The 12,434-nt window shown below is 38.3% G+C and overlaps 1 protein-coding gene across 1 annotated transcript in view; it reads left to right on the top strand.

Moving 5' to 3' along the window:
• The window catches only part of LOC126417102 (dynein beta chain, ciliary-like), a 739,775-nt gene that overhangs the window by 201,770 nt on the left and 525,571 nt on the right, over positions 1–12,434 (top strand). The window lies entirely within an intron of this gene.

The following is a 12,434-nucleotide window of genomic DNA, read 5'->3' on the forward strand; positions in this document are numbered from 1 at the left end:
TCTGAAACTTCCTTCAACCTTTCTGCAGTTTCTTTGGTTTCAGTCTACAGTTCATAATCAATAAATTGTGATCAGAGTCCACATATGACCCTGGAAATCCCTTACAATTTAAAACCTAGTTCCTAAATTTCTGTCGTACCGTTATGTAATCAATTTGAAACCTTTCGGTGTCTCCAGGTCTCTTTCACATGTACAGGCTCTAACGACTGGATGACTTTAAAGTTGTGAAGTGTGTATGTAAACTCCCACTTCTTTAACAATATGACTTACTTGAGATGGTCAGCCGACTTTCCTTGCTGGTTAGCTTGCTTCTGCAACCTCCTTTTCTCTTCTTCTCCAAAGTGTATTTGCTAATAACAGGAAATTAACAAGACTCTTTTTACTTATAAAAAATAAACAGATGTACCCAGTTTCTTTTGATTAACTTAATGACGTATGTTCAAACATCAAAACTTTTACAGATCTCATTCTCCACATAAACAAACACTGTCAAGTAAGTCTCCTCACGTAGCCAAAGGTTAGAAATAAAGTTCACTTACACGTAAGAGAGAGTTGGCTTAAAAACCAAGTCCATTCTCATTCTGAGTCTGAATACACATCTTATTCTCTCCAAGTCCAAGACAGGCATCCATTTAACAACATTTCAACTGTTCTTCCTTTTTTACTCTACACTAGTCAAAGTTATAAAACAGTATGGAATAACACAGGATTTCCTTGAGTCTGCCGTGTTCTTTCATTAAACTTCCATGGTGCGACCGGCAAACACTTGTCAGTGCGTTCAACCGCCATGTCTACATATTCTTACTACACACTTCAGACCTGCACACACAGACAGGCAAAGTGAAGTAGACAGGCTCTCTCACAGTTTGTTCGAGACGGTCGAAACTCTCGAAACACTACATATCCCCCTCCTCAGATTGAACACACAATATTTTGTACATAATCATCATGTTCATTAATATCACACCTAATAACAATTCACATTTAACAAAATACATTGAGCGATTCTTTGATATCAATATCTGAGTTTTCATTAGTGATCCAGTTAGCCTGACTAGTATTTAGGAAATGTGAGACTTAATTTTTATTTTCAATCCTAAACTACAGGTGTTTGAGACACTTGACTAGTCTATTTTCTGTTTTCATCTTTAATACTACCTTTCCTAAGTATGTATTACTTCTAATATTTTATGTAGTTTGGAGCAACTCTGGGTGACATGAAAGTGTTCCTTTTGACGCTTGTAAACTTACATAGCACTTAATAATGCTCGTTGTGTATAGAATTCAAACTTACTAGAATAATCCCTATAAAATGAGTGACTTCTGTCGCAATGCTGTCATTTTCCCCTAGGATCATTACCTATACCTAGCCTGTGGATTGACCATGTGAGTGCACTACATCTCTCTATTCTGGTAGGTACACGCCTTTATACAACATCCCTATTCATTAGGCTACAGGTCGTCCTATTTCCATGTGGGTATGCCTGTCCTTTATATTCAGTAAATGCCCCCCTTATTCTTTCTGAGTAGGCCTCATGGTTCGTTAACCCCAGTAGACATTCTCATGTAAAGTATAATTAAATATTTTCTAGTAAAGATAAAAAAATCTATTATACACTTCGTATTTACTTCTTAATACTTCATCTAATCCCTGGAGTCCTCCTCTACTTTTCAACTTCCATATGCTTAATAGATTCCATATCTACATACTATTCAGTAGGTAATATGTTTATGTACACTATTCAAGTCCCACTATCCTACAACTCCTCAATTTATCGGAGTATTTGCTACACTGACTTTTCTTAAATAAACATCATGAGGTCTTCAATCTTGATCGCATTCTCTTTCATTACTCATGTCTCCTTCTTATGTATACTTGCTCGATGTGAAATCATCAGTTTTTAAAATATATTTTTTTTTATATAAATAGGTGATGTAGAATCATCGTAAAAAAACAATGTGTGCATATTTCCCAATGTACACATATCTTTCCTCCTACAACACTTGGCAGTTATCACATCTTTCTAATCTGTTACCATAGTTTGTGTATCCATCTCTCTTTGTGTGTATGTAGGTGTGTGTTTGTGTAGTCTGATTCTTTGGCCTTCTTATCGAAGATGAGATGTAGGTTATTGGAAACCACAGAAACCAGGAAGATGAGTATGGAAAGAGGGAAAAATAGATAGGTCCTCAAATGAGAAGCAAGAAAGGAAAAAAATAGAAATGGTTGCTAAGATTGAAAAAGAGATAGAAAATAGCCCCAAAGACGGAAAACTCTTCCCACCCCCCTTCCCCAGGATCCCTACCTCACAGGTACCTGAGTGAGATGCCGGAGGAGCTTTGGTGTTAAATCATCTCCTACAGAACAGACATTCCCACCTTCACCCTTGAGGTCCCATAAGGAACTCTTAGCAACTCTATGGAAATGGCAAGTGATGAAGAATCATGCACACTTGTTTGTGAGGATTGTTTGAAAGGTGTGGTGTGTGTTTTGTGTTAGTCATGATTTATTTGTCCTTATAAACCATGCTGTTATCTACAATACCCACCCCTTTCAAAACTGATACAAACCCTCTGATCTACATCACATCCCAAAAAAGGTATAACATATTCTATAAAAAATAGAAACTTATACTCTACAGTCGAACAGTCATTCAGTTTGTCACATTATGTTATATTTTCCACAGACATAATATTCTTGTTCTGTTTATTTCATCTAGAGATCACTTTCTTTCTTATTCTGTGATTCTCCTAAGTTGTAGTCATATCCAGTTCTCTAGGTAATAAGACTATAGGATATTTTAAGATTTTAGGAATAGATAACAGAATAGTTTAAGATTTGAAGGGAATTTGGTGTGGTAAAACTATTTTGGAAGAAACACCGAAAACAGCTCGGGATCCAACGGTCGTCACTCCTCCCGTTAACTCAGAGTATTAATGTCCCCGGGGGGATATATGACTCCACCCGGGTCACTGGATCTGATATTAGTTTCTCCTGTGCACTAGCAGATCAATATTTCTCTTTAAATTTCTTCTGGAAACCTCCCCAAGAAGAAAAGTTCTCAATATTTACAGTACAACATTCTGAGGCTTCTCTTAAAAGGTACCCCATGGCAAATTCAATCTTTTTTTGAATCTTCCCAGTTCTTTGGCAAGGCCTCATTGAATCTTTTCAAAAAATGTGTTGGGTGTACATCCCTGTCCGGCTTAAACTTAGGGAATTGCCTGTTTAATCCTGAATTGGCCCCCATTGTAGATCAGTCATCATTTCACTAGTCAATACAACATTAGGTGAAGATACTCTTTTTTCTACTTGTTCCTCGATAAGTTTAAATTCTTTCCACAAGTCATCTACAACCTTTTGGGTATCTGAAAGTTCGGAAGAAACAGTAGGTGACATGTTCCCGGATTTTATTCTCTCGGTGACTTTTCGATCCATAATCCCTTCAAATTAGTCCTCCAAACTACTTGTATTTTCTGTATCAGAGCTAGCTATCCTCTCTTGGAAACTTCTTTCTATATTTTCTATTCAGGTATTAACACCTGTAATTTGCGATTGGATTATTGGTATTAATTCTCTATTCTTATCAATGCTCCCTTTTAAGGTATACAGTCTTTCCTTTACAGCATCAAACTTAACATTGCATACATTTTCAAATGATCCTGACTTTCCACTAAGTTCAGATTTCACGTTATTACATTTATCTTCAATATAAAATTCTAACCTTTTTGCTAAATTTTGGAAATTGTCATTCTGCTTGTTACTAAAGTCAGTGAACAGTTGGTTTATGTGAATATTCAAAGAACTCATTAATTCTTTCTTTAAATTGAATTTCAAATCTTCAACTTTAATATTTAGTGTGTCAAATTCAGTCTTTAGTAAACCTCTATTTGTTGCTTGACTATTCAATGTTTCACTCTGGTCATTTAGAACTTTACTTTGAGCGTTTAAACTAGAATGTACCAAACCTATTTCATTCCTTAGAGTTTCATTCTGAGCATTTAATCTAGAATTTAAAGTGTCATTTAATTGTTAATTCTGGGCTTCTAGTTTATCATTTAAATGAGAACTTATTAAGCCTAATTCTTTCCTTAAAGTCTCATTCTGAGCGTTGACTGCAGACTCTGACCTTTAAAAGCCTCATTCTGAGCATTTAGTTCCTTTCTTAAAGAAGCCATTTGAGCATTTGAAGCTGCACTTTGTGCTTCAATTAAATTTGCTAACTCAGTCCAATCTGGAATTTCTCTACTGATTCTCATAGCCATAGCGTGTTCTTGAGTTTCTTCTACTTGTTTCATGTTATCAGTATTCTTATGAGCTTTAGATCTAGTAATCATTTAAAAACTTCACTCTAAGTATGACAACTACACTAATACAATTCACTCAACAGTTTATCCAACACTCCAACAATAAAGTACTGTTTTACATTCACCCAATGTAGTGTTTAGGCTGTGTCAGCGAGCGGATGTAGAATCAGCACCAGTGAGTATGAACTGGAGCCGGTGGCGTCAGATGAAGGTTTCTGCTTCGACATCTGTGAGTGGATGTGGAAGCAGGTCAGCACCGATGAACAGCAACTGGTGCTGGTGGCGTCAGATGTTGTTTACCACATCTGCGTCCTTGCGATGCGTGAGAGATCTGTTTACTCCCCACAAAAAAATGGCTGTGAGCACTGTGGGACTTAACAGCTGAGGTCATCAGGCCCCTATAACTTAGAACTACTTAAACCTAATTAACCTAAGAACATCACACACATCTATGCCCGAGGCAGGATTCGAACCTGCGACCGTAATGGTCATGCGGTTCCAGACTGAAGCGCCTAGAACCGCTTGGCCACACTGGCTGGCTTACTTCCCACACTGGATCATCTTAGTTGAATTGTTCTTGGCGTATCTCTTCTTAGTCTAATATGTCAAGATCTTCTCTCTTTTCTTTTAACATTATGACTTTCTTATGTCTTCCCTTTTGTTAAATTTATTAATTTTCTCCACTTGATTTTTAGGCTTAATCCAGTTTCTCATAATGGTTCTCTTGTCTTGTTATACTCAGTTGCTATGGAAACACATAATATCTATTTATAAAATTCCTGTTTTCTTCTGTCCTGTCACAGTCGCCAAGTGCTAATACTTTGGATGACTTAAAGTGGTGAAGTATGTGTGTAAACTCCGACTTCTTTAACGATACGACTTACTTGAGATGGTCAGCTGACTTTCCTTGCTGGTTAGCTTGCTTCTGCTACCTCCTTTTCTCTTCTTTGCTGAAGCATATTTGCTAGGAACGTTCCGCTGGCACTGTGAAAATATTCTAAGTCTGAGCTACTGCATGTACTATATAAGCGAGCGAGAGCCGCGCAGAGGTTCATTCGCGCTGCTGCTGCTGCACAGGCAACTGCATTGAACGCCGCCACGATGCCTTATAGGAGAATTCGTCGCCGTTCTAAACAGACAGTTCATAAAACCATCGAGAACATCGAGTTGGCCACAACATCTGGAGACAAGGAGAACCGCATACCAGTTAAGAGTGTTCCTGCTACTGCACTTGTCGATGGACCTTGTGTTTTCTGTGGTTGTAGACTGAATTTTAGTATTGACATTAATGATACTTTCGATCATGGTAATGGTTGGCTCACTGTAGCCATTGTACGTGGAGGTACGGGAGTTCCTAACGTACTTGGACTTGAAAGTTTCGTTGATAGAGACATTATTGCCTATCGTACCTACCATATGGCAGAACTTGCAAACTACTTATAAAAATAAGCAGACGTACGCAGTTTCTTTTGATTCACTCAACAAAGTATATTCAAACATCAAAACTTTTACAACTCTCATTCTCCACATAAACTAACACTGTCAAGTAAGTCTCCTCACGCAGCCAAAGGCTAGAATCAAAGTTCACTTACACATAATAGAGAGTTGGCTTAAAAACCAAGTCCATTCTCATCCTGAACCTGAATACACATCTTATTCTCTCCAAGTCCAAGATGAGCATCCATTTAACAATATTTCAACTGTCCTTCCTTTTTTTTCACTACAATAGTCAAAGTTTATAGTAAAAGTTATAAAACAGTATGGAACAACACAGAAGTTCCTTGAGTCTGCCGTGTTCTTTCACAAAACTTCCACGGCGCGACCGGCAAACAGCTGTCAGTGCCGTTTGACCACTGTGTCTACAGTCTTTTTACTACACACTTCAGACCTGCACACACAGACAGGTGATGCACAATTGATAAGCTCTCCCACAGTTATATTTAAAATATCGTTTGTTAGAGATGGTCGAAGGCTGAGGGGTTCCAGAATTTACTCGGAAATTCTCGAAACACTACAAGCCTTTTTTCATGCTTCATAAACCTAGTATTAGCTATGATTAAACTGTTGGGTTGTGGTCTTCAGTCCTGAGACTGGTTTGATACAGCTCTCCATGCTACTCTATCCTGTGCAAGCTTCATCATCTCCCAGTACCTACTGCAACCTACATCATTCTGAATTTGCTTAGTGTATTCATCTCTTGGTCTCCCTCTACGATTTTTACCCTCCACACTGCCCTCCAATACTAAATTGGTGATCCCTTGATGTCTCAACACATGTCCTACCAACCGACCCCTTCTTCTAATCAAGTTGTGCCACAAACTTCTCTTCTCCCCAATCCTATTCAATACTTCCTCATTAGTTATGTGATTTACCCATCTAATCTTCAGCATTCTTCTGTAGCACCCCATTTCAAAAGCTTCTATTCTCTTCTTGTCCAAACTATTTATCGTCCATGTTTCACTTCCATACATGGCTACACTCCATACAAATACTTTCAGAAAGGACTTCCTGACACTTAAATCTATACTCGATGTTAACAAATTTCTCTTCTTCAGAAACGCTTTCCTTGCCACTGCCAGTCTACATTTTATATCCTCTCTACTTTGCTCCCCAAATAGCAAAATTCCTCTACTACTTTAAGTGTCTCATTTCATGATCTAATTCCCTCAGCATCACCCGACTTAATTCAACTACACTCCATTATCCTCGTTTCGCTTTTGTTGATGTTCATCTTATACCCTCCTTTCAAGACACTGTCCACTCCATTCAACTGCTCTTCCAAGTCCTTTGCTGTCTCTGACAGAATTACAATGTCATCGGCAAACCTCAAAGTTTTTATTTCTTCTCCATGGATTTTAATACCTACTCCGAATTTTTCTTTTGTTTCCTTCACTGCTTGCTCAATATACAGATTGAATAATATTGAGGAGAGACTACAACCCTGTCTCACTCCCTTCCCAACCACTGCTTCACTTTCATGTCCCTTGACTCTTATAACTGCCATCTGGTTTCTGTACAAATTGTAAATAGCCTTTTGCTCCCTGTATTTTACCCCTGCCTCCTTCAGAATTTGAAAGAGCATATTCCAGTCAACATTGTCCATAGCTTTCTCCAAGTCTACAAATGCTAGAAATGTAGGTTTGCCTTTTCTTAATCTAGGTTCTAAGATAAGTTATAGGGACAGTATTGCTCACGTGTTCCAACATTTCTACAGAATCCAATCCGATCTTCCCTGAGGTCGGCTTCTACTAGTTTTTCCATTCATCTGTAAAGAATCCATGTTAGTATTTTGCAGCCGTGACTTATTAAACTGATAGTTCGGTAATTTTCACATTTGTCAACACCTGCTTTCTTTGGGATTGGAATTATTATATTCTTCTTGAAGTCTGAGGGTATTTCACCTGTTTCATACATCTTGCTCACCAGATGGTAGAGTTTCGTCCGGACTGGCTCTCCCAAGGCTGTCAGTAGTTCCAATGGAATGTTGTCTACTCCCGGGGCCTTGTTTCAACTAAGGTCTTTCAGTGCTCTGTCAAACTCTTCACGCAGTATTATATCTCCCATTTCATCTTCATCTACATCCTCTTCCATTTCCATAATATTGTCCTCAAGTACATCGCCCTTGTATAGACCCTAAATATACTCCTTCCACCTTTCTGCTTTCCCTTCTTTGCTTAGAACTGGGTTGCCACCTGAGCGTTTGATATTCATAAAAGTGGCTCTCTTTTCTCCAAAGGTCTCTTTAATTTTCCAGTAGGCAGTATCTATCTTACCCCTAGTGAGATAAGCCTCTACATCCTTACATTTGTCCTCTAGCCATGCCTGCTTAGCCATTTTGCACTTCCTGTCAATCTCTTTTTTGAGACGTTTGTATTCCTTTTTGCCTGCTTCATTTACTGTATTTTTATATTTTCTCCTTTCATCAATTAAATTCAGTATTTCTTCTGTCACCCAAGGATTTTTACTAGCCCTCGTCTTTTTACCTACTTGATCCTCTGCTGCCTTCACTACTTCATCCCTCAAAGCTCTCCATTCCTCTTCTACTGTATTTCTTTCCCCCATTCCTGTCAATTGTTCCTTTATGCTCTCCCTGAAACTCTGTACAACCTCTGGTTTAGTCAGTTTATCCAGGTCCCATCTCCTTAAATTCCCACCTTTTTGCAGTTTCTTCAATTTTAATCTACAGGTCATAACCAATAGATTGTGGTCAGAATCCACACCACCCCCTGGAAATGTCTTACAATTTATAACCTGGTTCCTAAATCTCTGTCTTACCATTATATAATCTGTCTGAAACCTGTCAGTATCTCCAGGCTTCTTCCATGTATACAACCTCCTTTCATGATTAAATTATGCTCTGTGAAAAATTCTGCCAGGTGGGCACCTCTTTCATTCTTTAGCCCTAGTCCATATTCACCTATTACTTTTCATTCTCTTCCTTTTCCTATTATCGAATTCGAAATTCCCATGACTACAAAATTGTCATCTCTCGTAGCTAATTGATTAATTTCTTTTTTCACGTCATAAATTTCTTCAGACACTCTATCATCTATTATGGAGCTAGTTGGCATATAAACTTATGCTACTGTGGTCAGCATGGGCTTTGTGTCTATCTTGGCTACAATAACGCAATTCACTATGCTGTTTGTAGTAACTTATCCAGCCTCAGAGCTCAGTTAGTTGTACAAAATGTACCTACTACCACACTAAGTTAGGTGGCTTGCAGAGTATGATGTAGATGTAGATGAAAACCAAATTGACTTTCATAAAGGATGTTGTGGATACTGAGATGATTGACAGTCAATTTGTACATGATTTTTTTTCATGAATTTGTAAAAAGGTTTTTGAAAGGGAGATTGAGTGATAGTTTGTGACATTACTTTTATCACCTTTTGTGCCAGTGACAATTCCTTCTTTCATAGGTATATTGAAGATCTTGCTTTTATGAGAGTTTTTCAATATCTATCAATATTGTTCACACCAACAAATTTTTATTTTTAATCACTTAATTATCCTTTCGACTACATGTATGCAACAGTAGGTAAGGATATCAGTAGAGATCGTTTGTAGATAGCTCTCTGTAGAAGAGAGAACCTTTACAACCTACCTTCTCCGTACTGTTAAAAATGTTTATTCACTACTTCTCCAACCATTTTAGGTTTCTTGATAATATTGTCTAATTTCTGTCTGTCTTATGGTCCCTGTTTTTCTGCCAGTTTCCTTCTTTATCAATTCTAAATTGTTTTTATTTTGTTTTCTGACATCTTACTTTCAGATTTTGTGTACATGTGCTTGGATTTATTTGTTACCTTCTTTAGGGTGCTACAATAAACTTTGTAGTGCTGCTGTTTCAGGGGGTCATTCAAAATTCTCAGAGAACTATATAGCATCCTCTTTGTTCTGCAGGATGTTTTTATTCGTGCAGTGAGCCATGTCATTTTGTCAGTGGCTATAAGGCTGTTATATACACGCACACACAGCCTTATAGCTGCTGACAAAAAGACATGGCTCACTGCAGGAACCCTATTTTTTGTGGGGTGGGGGGACTAGCTTCAAAGAGAGAAGGTACTGCTCTTTGGCTTTCATTTTTTTAACTGAGTTATTATCCTTACTCTTTTTTATTATAAATTTCTGTGTCATTTAAAGCTAGACTTTATCCATGTTTAGGTGCTAAAAACAATACTGTCATGTAATCCAACCTTATAAACAACAATTCTTACTTATCAAACAAGGGATAGTCCAGCACGGACTACAAAAATGTGGAAAGGATAGATTACTACTCAGCAATAGATGAGGTGTTGAGTTGCAAACAGGCACAGTGGTGGTGGTGGTGGAAGGGGGGGGGGGGGAGGGGGGGTGGTATCTTGTGATCAGGCCCTGAAGACCACACAATAGTACAAGAGTCAATCAACTGCTATGTCACCCTCAATCATTCATCATTGGATGCGGTATGGAGGGGCATCAGGACAGCACATTGCACTTCCGGCTGTTGTCGAATTTTCAACCTTGGAGCCACTACCTCTCAGTCAGATAGCTACTCAGTTGGCATCACAAAATGGAGTGCACCCTGGTCCAGTCCTCCCACCAAGGATAAATCCATGGCAATACCAGGAATTAAACCTGAATCCCCAGGATGAGGATCTGTCAGGACCATGGAGGTGGACAAAATGAAAAAAGATTACTAAAAATATCATCTTTTGGTCAAAACCTTCTCCTGAAGTAAAAAACAAACACATGCACAACTCACAAACACATTGCCATTGTCTCCATCTGCTGGAGCTTGACTATGAGAGGTTTGAATACCTGTGAAGCCTCGTTCAGAAACAGACCTCCTGTGCCTTATCTCTCCAGTCATGTAGCTTCTCCCTTATATCCACTGTCCAGTCACAAAGGAGCACTCCTCAGTACTACGCAGGCCTGGAGCAATTGATCACATTCTCTGCCAGGCTTTTGATTACCTTTTGTCATGTTCCGAAATGAGTTATACTCCCATAACTCAACACCACCTCTCCCACAGCAATATTCTGCCAGCCACTGAAACTGTGCAAAACCCTTGTCCATCCCTACTCCAGCCCTGGTCCCAACCCCCTTGCCTCATGGCTCATACCCCTGCAATAGATCTCCCATGCAAGATGTATCCCATATATCCTTTCATTACTGCATACTCCAGTCCTGTTACGTCATTATCAAGTACTCCAGCCCTGCCATGTCATTACCAAGTACCCCAGTGCTGTTGTGACAAAGCAAGCTGGGATAATTTTACTTCCCCTCTTGTTTTGCTGTCTGCCTCCTTAAAATTCATTTTGTTCTTAACTAATTACCATTAACATATTTAGTATAATCTGCATTTTCATAAAAGAGAAAGGTTGGCCTTCAGTTTTAAAGAATATAACACGAGATCTAATTTTGTGCTTAGTTTTATGTATGTAATTGATTTTCTAATTTATTTTGACTATTCCTAGTTAGTATCTTTCATTATAGAGCGAAAATAGTAATTTTTTCGTAACTTAAATTCTATTGTTGACATATAAACAAATATAAATTCTATACTAATTGTAAACATTTGGAAGACAAAATGCTAGTTATCTTAAAGTATCTATTTGGCTCTATTTGAAAACATTTTAGCAAAGTCAGCTCTTAATTCCAAAGTAATTAACAGTTTTGTCAAAAGTATTATTTACATATCTATATTTGTTAATTTCACGATTTAAACAAGTAATTCAGCCAACTCTGGTACTAGAAGAATGATGGAATTTTTCACTGTATTCAGTTAATTTAACGAGTTAAATTTTAATTGTAATTTCTGTAAATTAAACTTCAAACAGTGTGTAGTTTCTTTCAAGAACTGTGTACATTGTGGTTAGGTTTTTACTCATCATAGATGTTCAACAGTAAACTATTGTAGCAGTATGTGGATGGTTCTTCTGCTAACTATTAAAGAGGCTTATGGAAAGTTAAACAATAGTGCACTGGCCATATATAACTCTGTATTGTTGGGGGGTTGTGAAAAGTTAAAGAAAAAGACTGTGAAATGCAACTGTGCCTCTGTCGGCTACATCATTCAATGTGGTCATTGTTTACTTCGAAACCCCATTCTTCAACCAATGTAGCAATGCAGTATGTTGACACCAAGAACAAACAAATGAAGAAACAAAGTAGGCAAACCACTACAGTGTCACATCATTACCAAGTACCCCAATCCTATCACAGGTATCTTGTATCCCATCAAACACAGGGATACGTATGAAAGGAGCCACATCATCTAAAAACTAAGCTGCAACCATTGTATTTTCTACAATGGCATGACAACTTACAAGCCTTCTATCTGTATGAATGGCCACTATCAAGCTGTGGGCAAGAGACAGCTGAACCACCCAGTTGCTGAACATGCAGCACAGTATGATTTACTTCCTTTTAAGACTACTTCACTGCCTGTGCCACCTGAATTCTTTCTACCAGCACAAGCTTTTCTGAATTGTACATGTGGGAACTCTCCTTATGATATATCCTATGTTCCCATAAGCCCCCTGGCCTCAACTTTCGCTAGGCTCTGTCCACCCATCTGTCCTCTTCCCTACTCTCACTCCAGCACTACACACTCCTTCTATCCCACCAACGCACCCACA

The sequence above is a fragment of the Schistocerca serialis genome, chromosome 8, assembly GCF_023864345.2.
Source record: "Schistocerca serialis cubense isolate TAMUIC-IGC-003099 chromosome 8, iqSchSeri2.2, whole genome shotgun sequence".
Classification (NCBI taxonomy): Eukaryota; Metazoa; Arthropoda; class Insecta; order Orthoptera; family Acrididae; genus Schistocerca; species Schistocerca serialis.